This window comes from Cyanistes caeruleus, chromosome 4 (genome assembly GCF_971803275.1).
Source record: "Cyanistes caeruleus chromosome 4, bCyaCae1.hap1.1, whole genome shotgun sequence".
In the NCBI taxonomy this organism is placed as follows: domain Eukaryota; kingdom Metazoa; phylum Chordata; class Aves; order Passeriformes; family Paridae; genus Cyanistes; species Cyanistes caeruleus.
In genome coordinates, this window is record NC_141704.1 from 44,121,686 (window position 1) to 44,130,391 (window position 8,706).

The window sequence follows — 8,706 nt, forward strand, 5'->3', positions numbered from 1 at the left end:
CATGTGATTTCACAGCAAATTTTTCACTGTGTGATGGTATTGGTTGCCATTAGGTGGTTTGTTCCTCCAACAGGTTAATATCCCTCACTGACATGGGCAAACACAATAAAAATTATTTCAGAAAGGTCTATGGGACTACATAAACCCCGAATACCCTAAGTGTACAGTTAAACAGTAAAAGCACATTATTACATTGTGTAACAAGTGCAGGGCAAAGGAGATCAAGGGTCTCTGTAACAGGAAGAAATTAGTGCAGTTAAATTCCTGGACCATCTGTGGTAATGCCCCATGAAATTAGGCAGAAATAAAAAAAGGAGAAGAAATAAAACAAGCATTGAATGTCCACGCCATGGAAATATTCCTTCGTTCCCACAAAGGTGTCAGCCTCTTTAAACCTGATCAAGCCAGAGTAATCAAGCCCCTGAGAAATTTTTGAAGCAGTAGGAGTGCTCCTGTGATACTCCCAGAAGCCTGTCTTCTGTTCCCCTTGAACCAAATTATGCATCCAGAGAAAAATTTCCCAAGCATCTTTTTCTTTCTCATTCTCCTGGCTTCATCTTCCGTTTTGGTATCCCTTCATAATAATTCTTTTCAGAAATACCCTCTGCATTTTGATTTAATTTCCCAAATCAAAAACCCACTCTGCGTAAAAACTCTCTTTAACACGAAGTTGGCAGGCTTTCTCCCTTGCTGATAACAGGCATTTAAGTTTATTGCCAACAGTTACTTCAATAATAGTCTCACTGTCTTACTGACAATTAACGTAGGCTTCCCTGTTAGACTGGTAATTAGGCCTTCGAAATGTCAGAATCTGGTCCTGGTTGAATATCCTGCTAATGTGAATAAATAAATAAAAATATAAAAGATAATAGAAATTGCCAATATCTGGCTGGAAAGCCATCTGGATTGCAGTATGATCCTGCTTCCTGGTATGGGAGGCCAGGCTGGCTCAGTCTTGGGAATTCTGGTGGATGGCTGCCTCTGGCTCACTCAGCCAAATCAGTGGGGTTGCTCACCAGGTACTTTCACATGAGTAAAGAAAACAGAATCTGCCAGTTTGCAAGACAGATAAAGATCTCTTTGAAACACCCAGTGCCACTGCAGTGGATCATATCTATTAGTAGTCGTAATGAATACTGCAATTAAAATGTCTGGAATGCAACACGTGCTCCAGCTGAACAGTAGGTGATGGCAGAAAGACAAAACCAGGAGCGAGAGGATTCCCAGTTATGCCAAGTTATGAAAGAGAACCTGCAACAACTCCCCTCCTACTCAAACCAGGAGAATTGGGTAAGAGGCATCGTCTATGGACTTTTGGCCTTATATATAGATATTTACAGGATACGTCACAGAAGCAAAATAAATGTTCCTTATAAGTTCACCTTCCTTGGGAGGATCTGGAGAGTTAAGCCACTGCCAGTTGAGGTGCACAGCCTTCCTGTCCCAAATATCTCTGAGTCACTTCCTTTTTTAAAAACACTGATTTGTCAGAAGACAGACATTTAACCAAGTTCTGCCAGCAAAGCTCTATAACACAGCTGACCTTTGTGACCTGTGCAGTTAGACAGAGGATTTTGGTTCAAAGGAAAACTTAAAATTAGACTGATAACTCTCCTATGCAACCTGTGTATTTCTAACTAAGAAATAAGAAAAAAGAAAACAATGTGTACAAGGAAATTCACAGCCCCTTTTTATTTAGCCATTTATCCTAAATCCCATAATGTTCAGTTTTCTTCTAATTATATTTTTTTCATAGACGCTTCAATGTCTTTTTTTCCCCCATATTTCCCTGAAAAAGAAGGAGAAACCATATCCCTTTATCCACATGTGCCCTGCAAGTATGCCAGGGATGGCTGCATCCCAGAAAGTGTTATACCATCTTGGTCTTAAGGAGAAGACACCAAATGTTCTTAATATTTTTTACATTATTTATTAATAGTGAAAGAGATATAATATTAATGTCAGGGTGATTTAATCCAACCATAGCAACAAATATTGCTACTGTGTTACAATTAATTTTGATACATTGGAAAAAAAAAAGATTGTATTTCCAAGTTGTGTCAAATGTAATTTTCCAGTACATATATAAAAGACATTTCAAAAAGCAATTACAAATTTTCTCTTCTATTTAGAGGGAAGAAGACTGTTTTGGGTTTTTTAATTTCAGATAAAATATCTCTGTTTTCAGTAAACTTTACATATTTAACATTTAAATGAAAAATATGTTGTAGCCATGGAAAAATCATCAATTTGGCAGAAAACTTATTCTAGAAAATGGAAGTATCTTTATTCTGAAGCAGCAGTAACATTGTTTATGTTTTGTGTTGGTTTTCTTTTGAACTGAGAAATCTGGTTATTTAAAAAATAAACCAATATTATATTTCAGTCTGCCATATTCTGCAGGCAAAAAACATCAGACTTGCAAAGTGCTGTAATCACTGGAAATAAGAAAGTGGAGTTGATAAACTTGGCTTCCCAAATAATCATTTCAGGTGAATTGGTGACAGCTGAAATCAAATTCTGGGGATGAGCAGATGTGTCTTTAAATGGCTGAGATTACTGAGTTCCTTTTCCCTCTTTTCTGCATATGCAGACTTAAGGAGGAAAAAAAAATATTTTAGGGGTTTGATAATAGTTTTTAAGACAAACTGTTTTTTTCCTCTTTGCTCATGTTTTGAGAAACAGAGGGCTTTTGATTGAGAAAATAGTACAAAATCCAGCCTCCATTTTGAAAGATAACTTCTTCTCCCCTGTTTCAAATGCTATGTTTATTGCATTTTATTTACAGATGTGTTTATTTGTTGGCCTATGTGTGTGGTGCAGTGATAAGGAAGTCCTGGTCTTCCCAATAGGCTAGAAAGCTGAGTGTTTCCACCAGAAAAAAGTTGCTTATGGGTTTGATTTTAAGGTTATTTTTTTAATCTTAACTTTTAAAATTTTTCTCTAAGCTCCCTATAGCTAGCAGAGAAGAATAGAGAAATTCCAGCTGTGGTAGAGCTGAGAATGCACAATCTATGTTTGATATCTCTTCATTTTAAGTAGGGTGGTGTAGTGGTTTAGATTTATTAATTTCTGAGATCAGTGAAAGAGGTGGGCATGGAGGTGATGGGTTGGATGGAAAACATGGCTCTAGACATAACACGAATTTGAGGTGAGAGGAGATGAATTAGAGAAACCTGGAAAAGGACAGTAAATATCTCCTTCCTGAAAAGGAAGGCTTTTTTTTTTTTTTTTTCCTGTGTAGAAAATCAAAGGAAATAAAAGAGGATAAAGGAGGGCTTGAGAATGGAAGCTGTGACCCAAGCACCATTAACAACACAGTAGCTGCTCTGACCTAAATCTGCATTTCTCTTATCCTATTAACTGGGAAGGCCAGGTTATATTTACTGCTTGCTCCAGTTAAAGAGCAGCACAGAGCAGCACCACCTCCAGATGAAGCCTCTGTGGCAGATTCTTCGTGCAGTTACTGCTGTCCTCCCCTTCTTCCTCCCTGATCAGTTATGACCCAGGGAGCCCCCTTGTCCTTCTCTGCCCTGGGCTTGTCAGGGGAAGGGCAGTGCACATCCCAGCTCTGATTGCATTTAATCTTTCCTTACTGGCTCTGTGAGCACGTTGTCAGGAAAGGTGAAGAAAAGCCTCTCCTTGTTCAATTGAACTGCAAACAGGGGGAGGGGGTCAGAGAATTACCTTGAAGTGTATTTTAGTGCCACCTGGGATTTAGGATATTCAAGAAGCAACAGAAATTCTTAGAGAGGGCTTGACACACGCAAATGTCTCCAGTGAAGGAAAAGAACAAGTCCTTTTTCAGCTTCCTGCCTGCTACCCACAAAACAGCTGCAGTGGAAGTGAAGATATTTGAAGAAGATCATACCCTCCCAACCTGGAAGGACCTTGCTCATCATTTCAAAATAGAACAACATGCTAGAGCATTCAGTTGGATTTTCAATTGCTGAAAAGCTTTGCTTTCCAAGAGATCAGGTCTGGCTCTCCTGGGTTCTCTGGAGAGTCTGAGAGCTCCTTATCATCTTCTCAATACATTGCTGGAGCTGGCAGCCATTCCTATGCACTGGGTTTCTTTTATTCTGATACACATTTATTTTGTGTTTAGGATAAAGTAATGAGAATTACAGATAGCCCAGCAAAGGTGTGTTTTTACACCTCAGTGAGGGTAACCCAGGGTGGAATAACAGCTCTGTTCTTGCTTCCAGAAGTAGCTGAAGGGACCATGCAATTGTGCAGAGTAAGGCACAGTGGGAGCAAGCCTGCAAGACAGTGTGAGATTTAACAGCCTAATGTGGTACCTACAATGCTGCTCAGTGCCTGCCCTGTTGAGAACTGCAAAGACTGGGCTGGTGAGGAAAGTGGAAGCAGGATTAGGCCAGATGCCAAAGGATTGTGGACCAGGATTAGTTCGTGCAGTCTTCTTCTAGAGCACCTTTAAGAGCCAAAATGGCCATCATGCTTATTTCTTCTCTAGTCCACCTAGAAGATATTTGAAACTGCAGAGTTAAGTTCAGCAGAATTTCTGACTGGCAGTCACAGACATAATTTCTCATGAATAGGCTGCGATCTGGTGGGTGCCTCTAACAGAAGATGGCTGCTGTGTCAGACTTGGATGAGAAAGCCCATCCTGATTACCCCAGTCTTGTTAGGTGAGAATTTGTAGCATATTTCCCTTGAAACAAAGAAACATGGCACGTAAGACAGTCAGAGACCGGCAGCATTTCTCTCCCAGAGCTACCGAGTGTTATTATCTTGGAAGGCAGCACTGCCATCTGGGGATGGAAAAACAATATTTCAGTCACAGTTACTGTCTCAGGAGGGGGGTGGTGGTGGAAACATGGAAAAATAAATAGAAGCTTGCAGAAGCTTACAATGACTTTCTTACAGTATACATGAATCAACAATCCCCTCTTGGATTATTGCTCTCAGATTGGTTTACATTATTTTTCCCTTTAATACAAAGGTCCTACCCTTCCACAAGCATAAGTGGAGTCTTGCCTTTTTAATGTTTGTATCATTTAACAACTGGCTACATGGTGCAAATGCTCTGCAATGAATTCCCTGTATTCCTTAAATTATGGTATTATTCCCTTTTTCTCACTTATACCAGTAAACAAGGGAATAAGTGATTTGCTGAGCCCTGCTAATAAACTGTTCTGGAGGTCAGTCTGCAGTCTTTGAAATTCACCACAAATAATAATGCAGACATTACAGTACCCGAATCTTTTGACATCCTGCTGAGTCTACTGTCATTTTCTTTACACACAGCATTTATTCTGAAACACGTGTCTTATTCCTGGGAAAAATTCTGTCCTTTCTTCCATCTCATCTAGGTCTGTCAGGATTTCATTCTGTTTCACTAAGAGAGAAATTTCTGCACATACTTACATAGCTAATTATTTCTCTGATCTTGCCTAAAATCCATGTAGAATATAGAGCTGGCAGTCTTAAAGAAAACCCACAGCCTGAAAAACACACAACCCCCTCTAGATCCGACAGTCAGCAATGGGATTTATCAGGAATAATATGCTGGCATGTAGCCAGCTGCTTCTGATACCTTGAATCGCCTGTATGTTTTCTGTATATGTGTGTTCATATCGAGTCTGATGACATTAGGAGCATAAGCTGACCTGAGACCAGGCAGGGGCCAGAAGAGTGATTCCTGTTCCCTCTCTGCCCTTAACCTTGTGCTTCCATCCTTCCCATCCTGAGCTGCCTCAGACAAGCAAATTGACCTTGATGAAAAATTTGTGCTTGTTTTTTATTTTTATTTTTTCTGTGATGAATGTTAATCTTCAGCCAGATCTGATCTCTGCAAACACTGGCACAAGGGAAAATTGAGATCCTGCAGTTAAAATTGCCATTTTGAGAGGTGGTACAAGATAATGTATCTGCTTACACTGAGCATAGAACCACATCCTCCCACATGCAGTTTACAAATCTAATAACTGAGTCATATCGGAGGTATCATGTTTAAGTCCAGAAAGCTATTGCATGAAAATTCTGTCAGTTCACGAGTTTTCTCAAAAATCCTTTTTATTTTTCTGTAAAGCATACATAAGGAGCCTTTGTTATAAGCCCAAAACAACATAAAATGGAACAAGACTCTTAAGGCTGACTACAGAGATTTTTATGTAGATTCTAATCTTATAAATAGATTATATAAGCACACCCAAATAGATTACCCCAAACAATATTATTTGAACTGACTCACTACTTACTTTTTATTTGCCATTTAACAGCAAAGAACTGCCCTCTGCTTGAAGCCACTTTCTTTTTATATCACTTGCTATTTTAGTGAGCCCATCTATCTTACCTCTGCTGAAATGATTCTCTTGCAGCAGATAGAAAACATTTTTAATTCTGTCTTAGAAAACTTCATTTTTGCACAATTTTCATGGAGAAATGTTTCAAAATAAATGACGAAGACCTGTTTAAGTTTATGAAATACATTTGCCATCACACAGGCTTTACTTACTCACAGGATAGAAACAATTTGGTATAGAATTTATGCTGTCAATCTATTTAGGAATCTGCTTAAGAATGAAGTGACCAGAGTGATGCTAAATTCAAATGCAGCTCTCCAGCACAACTGGGTCCAGATGTTCCAGCTGTGGGAGCCTCCAAGCCCTCAGCTGCCAGAAATTATGAAAAAGGGACATATAAAGTCTGCCTGCACAGCTGAAATCCAGTCTGCAAGATGACAAGGAGCAACTGCCTGCCCTCTTTTCTCATATTTTCTGTAAATATGGAAGGGGTTTTGTTGACTGGGATCATATGAAGATTTTGGAACTTGATATTAAGGCTGGCCACCCTTTGTGCATAGCATTTTGAGGCAAATTTTTGCACATTTATCATACCAAAGGCAGTGGCTACTACTGAGGCTTGCCAGAATTTTATATACTTTTATAAGTACCTGATTTTGCTCTAATGTAAGACATGAAAAATGTTGCTTTTATATGGAAAACAAAAAAAAATTATTGTTCTGGGCTTCAGGTCAGTATTTCCAGAATAAGAATTAAATGTCCTTGATAAGGTCCTCAAGAAGTTTGTTCATTCTTAACCAAGGCAACAACAATGCTCTTAGGTACGACAGAGCAAGCTTTGGCCACTTTACACAAAAAGTAGTATTGAGCATTAATACTGGACAACATCCTAGCATCTCTGGTCAGCTTAATGGCTTTTCTGTTTGAAAGTCTCAGAGCACTTCAGAACCCCAAAAGATGTAGATGATGTATTCAAAACTGCCCGGGGGTTTTGGGCACCCAAATCTCATTAATTATAATGGAAAAAACGGTCTTTCAACCCCTAGAGGCAAGTCTGAAAAACTCAGCCAGATGGTATTGTTATTAAAACACAGAGCTGGGAGTTAAAAGCTGCTGTGAAGAGCTTCACAAAGAAAACACTGATGTGCACTAGAACAATTAGCATTACTGGATTTACAAAAAAACCCCAAACAAAACAGGTGTATGGGTACATAATTCAATATAGTCTGTTCTACACTGGCAAAACTTAAAAGTGTGGGCATACAACTCCTTAGAGCTCTCAATTTTTTTTGTGGCCTGTGAAATCCCTCTAAGATAATTCCTTCTTGTCTGTTGAACTTATTTTGCTTCTGCAGTAGCACCTATGGAAGTTGTTGATAAATGGCTGAGTTTTATATTTGCGATTTGAAACAATTCTAACCATCATTATTTACTGAGGGCAATCCACATGGAAAGAAATCATACTTTTTTCCCCCCCACTGATACTTTAAAGGTATTGCTTCAACTCTTCAAATGCAACTTATTAAGAAAGCTCCATGCTAGAATCGCTTTAGGATGGACTACAAACCAATGTGTGGATTACAGGCCATGAAGGCTTTTAACACCTGAGAAGAAATAAAAAAAAAACAACAGAACATCATAACATAAATCATAACAACCCCAAATCATAACAAAAATACCCAGCCACCAACCTACTTGATAAAATAAAACAAGCTTGTGTCCTCTGTTTGATGGGAATCAAGGAATCAAAAGGAAAAAAAAAATGGATATTGAAAAAGAAAAATCTGAAAAAGGAGGAAATTAGAACATGTTTTCAAATCTGTATTTTCCTTTAAATTACACAGGTCTTCCACAGAATATGGTGGAGTGACCAGCCAAACCCAGATATAATGAGGACTGGAGGAACCACTTGATTTAAACACAGATATTAAATTTGTTTATCACAGAATTACAGAATCAGCTAAGTTGGGAAAGACCTCATCAAATCCAAGCTATGACCTTACACCACCTTGACAACTCAAGAAGATCTGTTCCATAATCTTGCCAGGCATTAAGATTAGGCTGACAGACCTGTAATTTCCTGGATCCTCCTTCCAGCCCTACTTATGGATGGACATCATACTGGCCAGCTTCCAGTCATCTGGGACTTCCTGGTGAGCCAGAACTGATGAGAAATGATGGACAGCATTTTGTTGAGCTCTTCCACCAGCTGTCTCATCACCATAGGATGGATCACATCTGGTCCCATAGACTTGTGATCATCTAAGTGGCACCGAAGGACATGAACTGCTTCCTCCTGGATTGCAGTGGGGTTATTCTGCTGCCTGTCCCCATCTACCAGCTCAGGAGGCCAGTTGTCCTGAGGTCAACCTGTCTCATTGTTGAAAACCGAGGCAAAGAAGATGTTAAGTACCTCAGCCTGGCAGAATTACAGCAT